This window comes from Coregonus clupeaformis, unplaced genomic scaffold (assembly GCF_020615455.1).
Source record: "Coregonus clupeaformis isolate EN_2021a unplaced genomic scaffold, ASM2061545v1 scaf0001, whole genome shotgun sequence".
NCBI lineage: Eukaryota > Metazoa > Chordata > Actinopteri > Salmoniformes > Salmonidae > Coregonus > Coregonus clupeaformis.
In genome coordinates, this window is record NW_025533456.1 from 2,607,160 (window position 1) to 2,619,723 (window position 12,564).

General features: G+C 44.0%; 1 protein-coding gene across 3 annotated transcripts in view; it reads left to right on the plus strand.

Annotated features, from left to right (window-relative positions):
• Positions 1-2,936: 2,936 nt before the first annotated feature.
• The window catches only part of LOC123482983 (T-complex protein 1 subunit theta-like), a 49,476-nt gene continuing 39,848 nt past the window's right edge, over positions 2,937-12,564 (plus strand). For 2 of the 3 annotated variants that reach the window (XM_045212241.1, XM_045212239.1), the window contains exons 1-2: positions 4,554-4,594; positions 4,730-4,841. The gene's annotated coding sequence lies outside the window, so the exon portion shown is untranslated. Of the gene's footprint in view, positions 4,016-4,553; positions 4,595-4,729; positions 4,842-12,564 lie in introns of those variants that run through there. The other variant, XM_045212240.1, reaches the window with a different exon arrangement.

Sequence of the window (12,564 nt, forward strand, 5' to 3'; positions counted from 1 at the left end):
CTCATGGGGAGGGAGAAGGGGATGAAGAAGACGGAAGTGGAGGTGAAGGAGAGGCGGGATGAGGTGTGGAGGGTTTACAAGATAAGAGAAAGAGGGACTCCTGCTGAGTTGGGGAGGAAGAAGTGCAGGAACTGTGTGCCAACTCTGGGAGGCGGTGCGGTGAAGAATGTGTGTAAGGCTAACACTAGGTGGTGCTGTGATGACTTGAGGAGCCACATGTATGTTACTACCGACCTGCGAGGTTGGTGAGGAAGTGGTGCATGTGGACAGAGTAGTTGTTCTTGATGCTGTCGGACCAGGCAGTGCTGAGGGTGACCTGGGGGGCCTGCACGCCATTCATCATCCTCACCAGTTTCTCGGTGGCGTTGCCCCGCACCATGCCAAACTGCACAACGCTCTCAAACGTCTCCTCACCGCCATTAGAGCAGACGAAAAAAGCCAGCTGGTCTACCACCATGGGCGGGGGGGGACTTCAAATCAGTCAATCAATCAAATGTTCTCATAAAGATGGGAGTTTGGAGCAGATTGGAGTTTGGAGCTTGTAAGAAAAGCATTTCACTGTACTTGACATTAGAACTTGAAGCCCTTTTTACATTTTTATTTTTTGTTGTCTAAATGCTCATGGATTTCAGTTTGTATTGACTGATACTGTCTGTGAGTCTAATAAAAATTGAACATCAACAATTGTCACATAGGCGCTTACTAATTTCACAAACCCTCCCCCCATCCAACCTCCCTTTACATGCAATTCTAAACTCACAGTCTTTGAGATAATACATAGTATTCTACCTCCATTTCTTTATGGAGAGGACAGAGAATAAATAACTTATTATTACCCAAATAGGTCTTAGTCATATTACTATGCAGATATATACAGGGCTGAGGTGCTCTGCTCTGCTGTCTTTTAAATGTAGAATATGTTAGCAGGCAGACTGTGTAGCGGATGGGAGTTTGATTACAAACACTGTAGCTACACCGCCCACCACCAGCTCTACTCGGCAGCTGCTGCCATCTTCCAAAGGATGACACTGTGGGGGGTACGGGTCACTGCATGGAAATGCCAGCTCTGTGTGTGTGTGTGTTTTGCTACTGCTGTGTTCTTCCCTGGGCTTCAGAGTGGTAATTCATTATATTAATTCATTTGATGAGAGGGACAGTGACTGCGCGGGTCCACTGACCAGCCGCTCTATAACCACCTCCTCCTGTTTTCCTCATTTAGACCATTGAGTCCAGTAGACTTTTGCATGATACAAGTTTTGTGCTGTGATTAAGGATAGAACAGAAAATGGGCTTTTGACATTTTGTAGTTTGTGTGTGTGTGTGTGTGTGTGTTAATCTGCAATGGAGATACAGTGTAATTTGATCCCATCGTTTGTATGTCTCTTGGTGGTGCATTGAGTTTGACAATCAATTCATTACTGTTGACAGGACTTCCGCTATAGGGAAATATCATGATATTTTTACCAGGCCTATGGTGTACGCATCCACCTCTTCTATCATCACGGCATTCCTTGGCTGCTTTCCTCTTGAGCCTCCTCTGTGAGTCACACACACACACGCATGAAAACGCATACACACACACACACATTTAAAAAAAGTATTAATAATAACAGTGACACTAACATTTTCATAATTACATCTTATTCACTGCATTGTCAAGATAATCTCTGCCATTCTCTTTTCTGTCATTTTGGGAGAGTGGGGGGTTGTCATTGCTTTCCGCAGTGCTTATGAGTTCAATGCTGATATGATATAATTATGCTGAGTACCACTGAATGCTATGAAGTTACAAAAGGACGGGAAACTCCAGCCCCTAGAGAGCCCATGGGTAGGACTATTTGTCAAACATCTGCTCGTGTAATAACTTAATTACATAATTTAGACATTTTGGATAAAAGTATCTTTCATAAAGTCTAATTTATGCCTTGTCATTTGAATAACTTTTTGGCAACCGAATCAAATAGAGTATAATTGGCTAATTTAGTCATTTGGAACATTTGAACTATGAAGAAAACAAGCTGAATGATGTCAGTCTCAGGGAGAGGTTTGCTGGGTCATGACATGTTCAGCAGGGCTCAACCTTATCAGATAGACATACATTATAGAGAACAGACATGCTTCCAGATCATGAAGAGTAAAGGAGGCATGTCAGCTCTATACATTATATTTCTATCTGCAACTTTCAGAACATTAACAAGGTCTCCTGAACACATACCCTGGTGGTGTGACATGGTAAACTAGTTAGTATTTAGAGCTAAGGTTTGGTTATGTTAGCCTGGTCCCAGATCTGTTTGTGCTATCATGCCAACTCCATTGCTGTCCTTGTCAAGCCAAACATGTAACATTAACATGGTCTGGAGAACAAATGTCTTTGGGTCCGCCGTGGCAAACGAACCAGCGGCTGATGTTTGTCGTCAGCTGGAGAGGATTACATTTTTTTAATAAAAAAAAAAACATTATACTGATAAACTGACTCAAGTGAAGGTGAATAAACGGAGCCTTTAGTCCCCTCCATAGGAACCCCTTATTCCACAGGATAGTCTGGTGGCCCAGCGAATAAATGCTTGCAAATTTGTGTGATGTCTGGAGGAAATATCTGCAACAAAAGTAATAAAATCAAAAAGGCAACAGGTTCGCAAAGTAATTTTTATTTTTTTTATCTTAAACTGATATCCGCTCTCTGGTCTAGTCAGCCACCTCACTTGTCAAAGCTGACAGGGGGACCCTGTCTCTATTAAAACTTGTATTTTGTTCCCAAGTTGTCCGTTTCTAAGGACTGTATGTAATAAAGGAGACATGTTATTAAGGAAAGGAGAGAAGGGAGTAATAAAGAGAACGTTTGCAGAAAACCCTTTGAAATGCACCCTCCCTTTAGATCAGAGATGGGAGGCAGCAGGTTGACAGTGATCAATAACATTAATATGGTCTGGAGAACAAACAGTCTGCTTCAGGCAGAGATGAACTAACTGTTAGAGGGACAGTGGACGATTTGTTTTTGCAGAGGATAGCCACCAAGAATTGTTCCAGTTGGAGTTAAGTGGGCATAAAAAAGGCTTATAAGTTTTTGAACATAGCTAGCTAGCTAACGTGATACACATTTATTTCTGTTTAAGTTATTGAACATACAGTAGCTAGCTAACGTGATACACTTTTTTTCCGTTATAAATTTGGCATTGTCTAATGGCAGGGTGTGTTTGCCTCTGAAGGCCAGCATAATTTCCTTTCCAAAATTGTAAATTTGTACATCAGTAGAAGTACTTAGCAACCCCCACTTGACTAGCTAACGTTAGTTAGCTACTGGTAGCTGCAGACCAAATATATTAGCTAGTTAGCATGCAAGTTAGGCATTTCATTGTACTTGTGCATGTGACTAGTTGACAACCGCCTTACCTTTCGTAAGGTAATAATACTGTTGGCAAATCCACGTTTGTAATGATTTAGCAGTTTATTCTTACATACTCTAAAACCACTAGATATGCAATGGTTTCATAAATAGTTGAAGTAAACTGGCTAGCCAACTTTGTTGGTTTCTTCTGTGTTGTCCCCACTCTCGTGCTTTGTAGACACGTCTCCATGCAAACGGCGCACTAGACAGGCTGCTTGCACCATTTTCAACTCCCTTTTTTGGTTGCACTCGCGCCCCACGAGAAGGCAACCCCTCTACAATAATGTGAGGGTTTATGTCCTAATTTGCTCATAAAGCAAAGACTGATTGCCAATTGTGAGAATTAGGCCACCCCCGATATTGATGCGGAGGAAGAAAAGTTAATGAAAAGGGTGGAAGCAGGTTGACACATTTGTCATGTGCATACAAATGGTATACTCCCAAAGTGATACATTAAGTTGACTAGGTATAATTGATACATTCCATAAATATAATACAAAACAAACAGCACAGTCAGAAATGCAGCAGGTGCAACACAGGTGAATCATTGAGTGCGCGTGCCATGTTTGAGCGAATACAACCAACTGTCTTCTACACATTTTACAAAATCATTCTTAACTGAAGACTACGGTAAGTCAACAAAGTGAGTGATATTTCGAAAATTATAAGCATTTGTTGATGCACATTCTGTAGTGAAATTGACATATTACATTCCTGTTGAAAAATACCTTATTTAATTCTAGAAATATGGATTTAAAAGAGCGTCCCTGACTCACTGCAGTGCCTGAGCCTGGATGAGTAGGCATAGGTCAATGAAACGTTTGCATTATGAATGTGAAGCTACATTGGACATAACTCTAGAAAATCTAGGCCATGGTGCAATTTTGCATTTACTCATTTAAATAACAAAATGCATCCTTAGTAGGCCTATTCACTACTGCATTCCTCTGTTGGCTCTCTCCTCCAAATGATCTATTTAGGATGGAGGAACATAAGTTACTCTGACTAACAAACTTTAGGCCAAATGTTACCTACAGAGAGGTCCCTCAAATGTCAACATGTAATTCCTAAGAGGCTGAAACATTTATTTTTATTTATTTTATTTAACCAGGTAAGCCAGTTGAGAACAAGTTCTCATTTACAACTGCGACCTGGCCAAGATAAAGCAAAGCAGTGCGATAAAAACAACAACACAGAGTTACATATGGGGTAAAACAAAACATAAAGTCAAAAAATAGAACAGAAAATATATATACAGTGTGTGCAAATGTAACAAGTTTGAAACACATCTATTTTTCTAGTCTAACAAATCTATTTCACTTTTCACCATTTCCCCATCTCAAGCTTTTAAAAGAGACAAGGCGAAAATGGACAGGCACCTGTAAGATTCCTATCTACCCGTTGACCCTTGAGGATCACACAGCCATAGTGAGCCATTTGCCTTTTACTCAAAAGGGTAAGTACCGCGGCTGGGATTCCTCTCCACTAGGAGAGATGGAGAGAGTGCACTCTTTCAACCCTCTGTTGTGCATCAGATGGGCACAGGCAGCTCAGAGCTGAACTTTGACAAAAGGCAGCAGGGGAGATGAAGTTCGTGGCCAGCTTTTTATAATCTTTTATTTAAAAACAGAGATTCAACTTTAAATACCCTTAACCCCTTTATATGGTGGAAGCTATGTTGGAAGCTTTTGGCTGTGATAATGTCACCCCGTCTCTCTGTCACTCAGCCCCTAGCCCCCATAATGCATTCAACTCAATTACCTGTCTATTCCATAGACAGACAGGTGTGTGTGTGTGCATTGACATACAGAGAGAGAGTAAACTGTACTCTTCATGCTATCTTGTAAACATCTACACAAAATGTTCTTGAATGTGTAATGTATCTGTTGATTAATCGTTCTGTAGCCTAGGACCAGAGGAAATGGTGGAGTAAAATCTCAACACACGTCGAAAGAAACAGAATGATACATTTAAAACACATTTAGAGCTGTGTCGGTATTTCAGTCTGTGTCTTGAGATTTGGCTGCTTCAGAAGGAAAGTAAATACCGCTTTTGCAAAGCTATATTCCTCAGTTTTTAGGTTCAGTTCCTCTGTGTGTGTAGGTTGGTGCAACTGCTCTCTGCTAGCTGCTTTTGAGCTAAATAGAAAGTGAAGGTGAGTCAGCAGGAGGGCTGATGCTGTGAGCAAGACTGATGTGTGTGCACACACATAACAGCAACAGCCTGCATGCTCATCAGCCTGCTGTCAATGGAGCCTTGTGTTTACTCAGCCTCTGCTCTTTATACCTCATATAATGTACATTACTACTGCAGTACGGCTTAGTCAGCTCACACACAACCAGAACAACACCATATTGTTACTTATTTCACTAGTTGATCTTGTATTGTGTAGTCCTGTACTTTGGGATTAGTGTTTTAGTTAAATAATAATAATAAATAGTGTTGTGATAGCTGGTACAATATCAGAGACTTCAAGAATGTGCATTAGCAGTCTACAGGCTTGTCTCTGGGCAGCATATTCCATGGCCCCTAACAGGACAGATGTTGCTACTCATTTACACTTTAACCCCTAAGAAATATTTCCATTTTGGTCATAAACATTGCAGGCCCTGCAGAAGTTATGACATCTGGATGTCTGTGTGACTAGCAAAGCACTAAGGCATCCATTGGAATCAGCAAAAAAAATAGACTAAAACGTTTTAATAAAACATGCCAACGCAGGGACACTTACTCTTTTTTAAGATTAATGGCAAAGAGCGACTCCTTTTTTTCTTTCTTCATTCGTTCGTTTTATTTCTCAATAATTCATTTGTGGAGAAGAAACTGACATATTTCCTCTCTTGCTTGTTTTGTAGCCTTCTGGACAGAAAGTTTGTTGGGTACATTTTAGGGCAGGTTGCAGCCATAGACTGTCATGGGGGCTATGGATCCTGCTAGGCCCTCATCAGTGTGCAATTTGTCAAGACTCAAAGCTCAATATCTTGATGTGTGTTCTGGCCTCTAAATCTAGTTTCATAGACCTCTGAGGCTCCAGACAAGCCGATCCATTTTAGTGAGCGGAGGAAGTATTAAAAAAGCAGTGCTCTGTCTTTATCACTGCTGTCCAGAGGTGGACAGTTATTGTGGTCTCAACTGAATTGGCAATAATCTGTCTGTGCTCTCAATTATCTACTCTATCCTCGCTAAATGTAGATGAATGGATTGAGAAATGCAATGCAAAATTAAAAAAGAACAGCTTTATTGACATGGAAAATAAGTAGATGTCTCTCTGAAGCGTTGAAAAACACCAAAACAAAAGGCTTACGCTATAGCGCAGCAATGTTTCATATCACAAAACAGCCCACTCAAAGGTTGGCACTATTCAGTCATACACTCATTGATCCCTCCAGCATTGTAATACATGTTAAAGCAAACGCGAATCCATAACATTGACATTGATAGCCCATAATAATAAAATGAGCAACATTAAAGTCAAAGTGTCCAGTCAGGTGCCATAAATTGGTTACAGCTTTGTAAGTGACACAACACAAAGGCCCTGGCCTCATTGATCTCTGATGGAATTAAAAGGTTCCTGGTCCCTATGTGTTGTTCACAGTGGTTCTGACTCATTAGACACATTAACATTAAGCCAGGCCCATCAATAACTACTTGTCTTAGCGATTGCTCTTCTCAGGAGACACACACACACACACACACACAGTGATCGCTCCTTCAGTAGACACCCAGGGGACCAGAGGAAGAGGGGCCTCTAGCCAGCTTATCAGGCCCACAGAGAGCACCCTTCATCTGCCCGCCACGTCACCTCACTGCCTACATCTGCCTGTCTCCTGGAATGACTCTGGGTGTCTGTGTCTCCGTTCGTGACTGTTAGTCTCGTTGTTGTTCAAGTCTGTCAACTGGTGCCAGATCGGTTTGTCAGAATGTTAGTGTTTGTCGGTATGCAAGTTTGTGTTTGTCAGTTTGTTGACTCTCGCGCCAGTGCCAAGAGAGGACGTGTGTGTGTGTGTCAGTCCCTCTAGCACCAGTCCCTCTAACGTAGCGTTACAGTGTTTCTGTCATATATGGTAATGTATTATACTTCCATTCATGTGTGCCGTAAGTGTCAGACAGTCTGTGTGAGCATGCCAGTGTCAGAGAGGGGGGGGGGGGTTAATGTCAGTGTGAAGATGTGACAGCCAGCTAGTCGCAGCCTGATAGTGTGCCACAGTGAGTGGCAGTGCCAGTCTCAATGGGCCAGTTAGTCAGCCTACAAAACACAATGTCTAACTGTCTGCTAGTCTGCTAGGTTTTGTGAATGTGTGTCGCAGAGAGATGGAGAGTCTGAGGGGCCAAGGATTGTCAGTCTCAATGGCTTCAGCATGTGTGTCTGAGTGCAGAGAGTGAATGTGTAGGCTCCAGTGGGGTGGTCCCACTACAGCACATCATGCAAGGCGGGCCCCCAGCCTGGTCCAGGGTCCCCATCAGTAGCAGGGCCCCTGTAGTGTTATCCATCACCAGGACAATGAAGGCGTGGTCGGCATAGAACAGCTTGGGCTTCTCCACCTTCTCGTCCCCCAGCTCAGTCGCCCCCTCCCCAGCTTCGGAGTCCAGCTCCAGAGAGGCCCAGTGGTGGACGGCCCTTAGGTGGGGCCCCTTGGCCGCTGAAGCCCCAGAGAAATCCACTGTCTTCTAGTCCCAGGCGTCAGTCAGGCCCAGCACAAGACAGCTGGTTCTGTGTCCAGCATAAACGAGACAAACACAGTCAGTACTTTGGACATGGACAGACACAAACTCAATTCAATTCTCCAATCACAACCTCCCAGCTCTCCTCGAGAACACGTCCCGTGTCAGGAGACACCAACTCAGGGCGTCGACCTCCCTCGCTGCTTAATTATGCAAGCACAGAAGTCCAAACAATGACGGGGGAAGGCACATTTTAACATTTCATGATGCGATGACATTTGGGGAGTTGAGAAAAAACACTGCAGTCTTCCAAACTCGCAAATTATCAACTCAAATATAAAAACAAAATGTACAGTCTATCAATAACATTTCAAAAGTAATTTTCAAAATATTGTCTCCCAAATTCAATCAAACGCTGACAGGTGACCTTGTTGCGACGTGATGGTACAAACTCAGTGTCAGGAGCTGCTGTGTGTGTGGCGGACAGGGAAGTGGCCCATGAATAATGTAGGAAGGATGGTTGTGGCCCGTGACCTCGCCATGCAGCCACCTCCTTTGTTGTGTCTGATATGAATTCCAACAGGAAGAAGCAGCATCGCCGTGGTGACAGCTAGTTTATACTCCCACACGCATGGCAGAGGAGAGGACCACTCCCACTCCACATGACAGGCTACCTCAGAGGGTAGCTGGGGAGGCATAGGGGAGGGGAGGGAGGCAGAGGGCAGGGGGGAACAAGCCGAGGGAGGGCCATGATGGAGAAGTGAGTGATGACGCTGTCTTGTTTTAGTGCGTTTTGACTAGGTAGCCTGTGGTGTGAATAAGGCCACCTTTGTTGATAATGATTTGCTATCTAATCTTTTCCATCTGACAGTTCACTATAGGAAGCACATACTATTTGATATTATTCACATAAGGCTAAACATCAGACATGACTTCTAGTAATTAGTTTTTGAAGGTGCCTTTTCATGCCTCCATGTTACAGACTCAGTGACTCAATAGAAAGGAGGCTGCTCTATATAAAGTAGTGGACCAGTGAGAGGGCTAGTTATTTGTAGGACGGGGACCATGGCAGTTTGTCACCTGCTTTAACATGGTACAACTGGATCCACTGCTTCCACTTTGCACTACGTCTGTCCCTGTCTCATGTTAGTCCGCGGACGCACGCACGGACATGTGCGCACACACACACACACACACCACCCCCTGCTCTCTAATGCACTTCTATTGTCCTCATCTATTATTCCTCCTTTCTTCTTTCCCTCTCTTCCGCCCTCCACCACTTCATCACTGTCTCTCTCCGCTGCTCAGCCACCTCCATGGCATCCTCATCTGCCCCTGGCGCCTCCCTCTATTTTATCCTCCTCTGTCTCGCTCCCTCCATTTCTCTCTCACTCTTTTTCCCCCTCCTCGGCTCATCCTTCTCTTTTTGGACATCCCTTGTATACATCACTCTCTCTCCCTTTCTATCTCCGTCGGCAATCAGGTGCCCTATCTTCCAGTAAACAGAAATAGATTTAAACTTAATGAATAGGCACACTTCTAGGAGGACAAATATTCTTCACACCAAGAAAAACTGCCTTAAGAGCGGCAGCTTTCTCTAGCCTGTTTGTGCTGTTTTGCCAACTCCTATGGGCATTGTCAGCCATTGGTAAGACAGCTCAAAACAGATCAGTCTACCTCTCCTCCTCCTCCTCCTTCCAAGCTGCATGTGAAGTTATCTCTCTCTGAGGAGGAAGTCAGTTGGTCCTTGTTGACCTTAAGCAGCCTGTTACCACGGCAGGTGCTAACATGGTACCGTGTCTCACCACAGCCATACTGTCACCAGAAATTACAGTCACACGGTGACATTAGCAGGCAACTTTTAACCTCCATTGTAAGTACCGTATGAATATAACATAATTTGTTGTATTTTCATCCCTCCCTCCCTCATCTACTGCTCAAAAGCTAATTCATGTGGAAGACAAGAGCTCCGAGCTAGGGGGCTCTGTCTGTTGTTAATATTTTAAAAACAGTCACGTGTTTAAAAATGTAAGCGTGGCTGTGGCACCGTGGTACGGGATGACACTGGTGCCCCAGGGCAGGGCTGCAGCAGGCAGGCTATAGGAAGGTGTAGCTCACTACAGCACTGGAGTTCAGTTGTTCTTTCCGTGCCTTTTCTGTACTGGAGGTGTCTATGAGATGATCTGCTGGGGACTTCCCATGCCCATTGTGTACTGGTGTTTCAAGTTTTATTAGTTGCATGTACAGGATGCACATGGTTCTGGACAATGCAACAACAACAATAAGAAATAATAAAATATAAGAATATGAACATAAAGTAAATGTCTCAGTAGAATAGAATAAACCGTTTAGCGTAAGTATTATATAGGAAGGCACAATTTATAGTCCAATATTGGCATTTGTATCAGAGAATTGAGATTGGGAGGCAAGTATATAAATTGAGCACTATAATAAGAGTATGGTAGCAGCAGTTTTGATGTGTGTGTGTACCGTAGCATGAATGTGTGGGTGTGTGCATGAGTGAGTGCATATGTGCTAAGGTGTGGAGAGTCATTGCAGGTGTTCAGTCCAGTTCAAGTGTTCAGAAGTCTGATGGCTTTGTAGATAGAAACTGTCTCTGAGCCTGTTGGTATCAGACCTCTGCCCGATGGTAAGGGAGACAACAGCTCGTGTGTGGGGTCCTTGATGATGCTATGTGCCTTCCTCAGCACCACTTCTAGTAGATGTCCTGGGTGGGTGGGTCCCAGTGATGTACTAACACCCCCCCCCCCCACTATCTGGGTCTTGGAAGCGTGGACACTCTCTGTCGTGTGGTCCACTCGGTATCAAAATGAATTAGTCGTATTGAGGAGGGTACGTAGCTGCTGGATGAACCTTTGGATGAAAGAGTTGAGGGAGGCGAGTCAGGCCTGGGAGGGTATGACTGGAGTAGTTGGATGCATCTCTAAAGAGCCATAGTATTCTTTCTGCTGGTTTATAAAGAGATGGAGATGATGGAGAAGCCTCGATGGGCACAATGTGATAGAGAGTAACAAATGAAGAGAGGATGAGGCATGATGGAAATAGTTAAGGGAGATGAGGAGGAGGATACAGGGAGCGAAAGCAGGATTTTCCTAACAGCCACTCATCTCTTGTTTGTAGATGCTTACAGAGTTGCTATGGGACTAACCTGATATAACAAAGGGTAAATAAATAAACATGCACTCAGATCACTCTTTAATTTCCTCCCCTTCTATCCTTCCCTCCTCTGGCATATTTTACATCACCTTTATGTTTCTCCCTCTATCCGCCTCTCTTTCTTTAGTCAACCTTGCTTTATAATTGATCCAAGTCGGAGGGATGTATAGTCTCCCTATATGGTTATTAACAGCATAAATAACAATAGCATCAAACGAAAAATAGAAAACAAAAAGAGTTGCATTATGCATGAAAGCGAGCAGTGCAACACACACACACACACATCCTGTGTTCTGTACGTCTAATGGTGGAGGGCGTGGGAATACAAAGTTATAGAACGTGTGTATCACCATCGTCTATGCAATGTCTTAGCCCACAGAGAGAGAGATGTTTCATTCAACCCTGTAAAGTAAGTCAAAGCTCACTTCAGAACCTCCTGAAAGCCTCAAAGCTGCTCCACACCTAATCAGCAGCCTGCGCCTCCCTCCCTAATGTCTTATTTACATGGCCCTTACCTCCCCTCTCCTACGCTCTATCAATACCTTCTCTTATTCATCCCTTCATCCCTCCATCCCCTCCATTTCACAACGCCAACATTACTGCGTTTAACCGGCTCATGGAAAACCATGAGCTTTTATTAGGGCATTTGAGGTGGTAACTGCAGCAATGAAACCCACCTTATTAATTAATATGGATTAATGCTTGACCTATGGTAAAAGGTACAGGGAGCTCTCCAGTGGTTGTGATAATGTACACAAGCAGAGTGTGGTGCTGTAAATATTCGATGACCTTTTGACCTCATTAGACATGACTGAGCTCTCCTGTGTCTACTCATGTCTTCATCATGGACTGGAGGCCAGATTGGTACTCTGGGGTGTGTGTCAGTGACCAGGCCAGGTTCGTTAAAGAGGGGTCTCTCTTTCTCTCCCTCCTCCCTCCATCTCTCTTTCTCTCTGTGGCTCCACCACTGTGCCATGGCTCCTCCATCACAGTGTGCTCTCCACCAGAAGAGAGAGAGAGAGCAAACTAACGAGTGAACCAAGAGTTATTTTTAGTTGCTTGTCCCCCAGTGCTCGACCCAGCACCCCTCCCTGTCTCCCTCCACCTTCTACCCCCTCGCCTGCTGAATGTCACTCCTATTTAGGTCAGCAGGGCCCTCACGGTAGGCAGGCCGCTGAGCGATGCCACATTAGCACACATGTCATGTGATGTGATGGGAGCCCCGACCAGGACAGGACTAGGAGGACTCAGTCTTAACAGAGATCAAGAGATAAGGATGACTACACAGGCTGGGGATAGGATGATGGGCCAGGAGAAGAGTGTGTGCGTGTGTGTGTGTG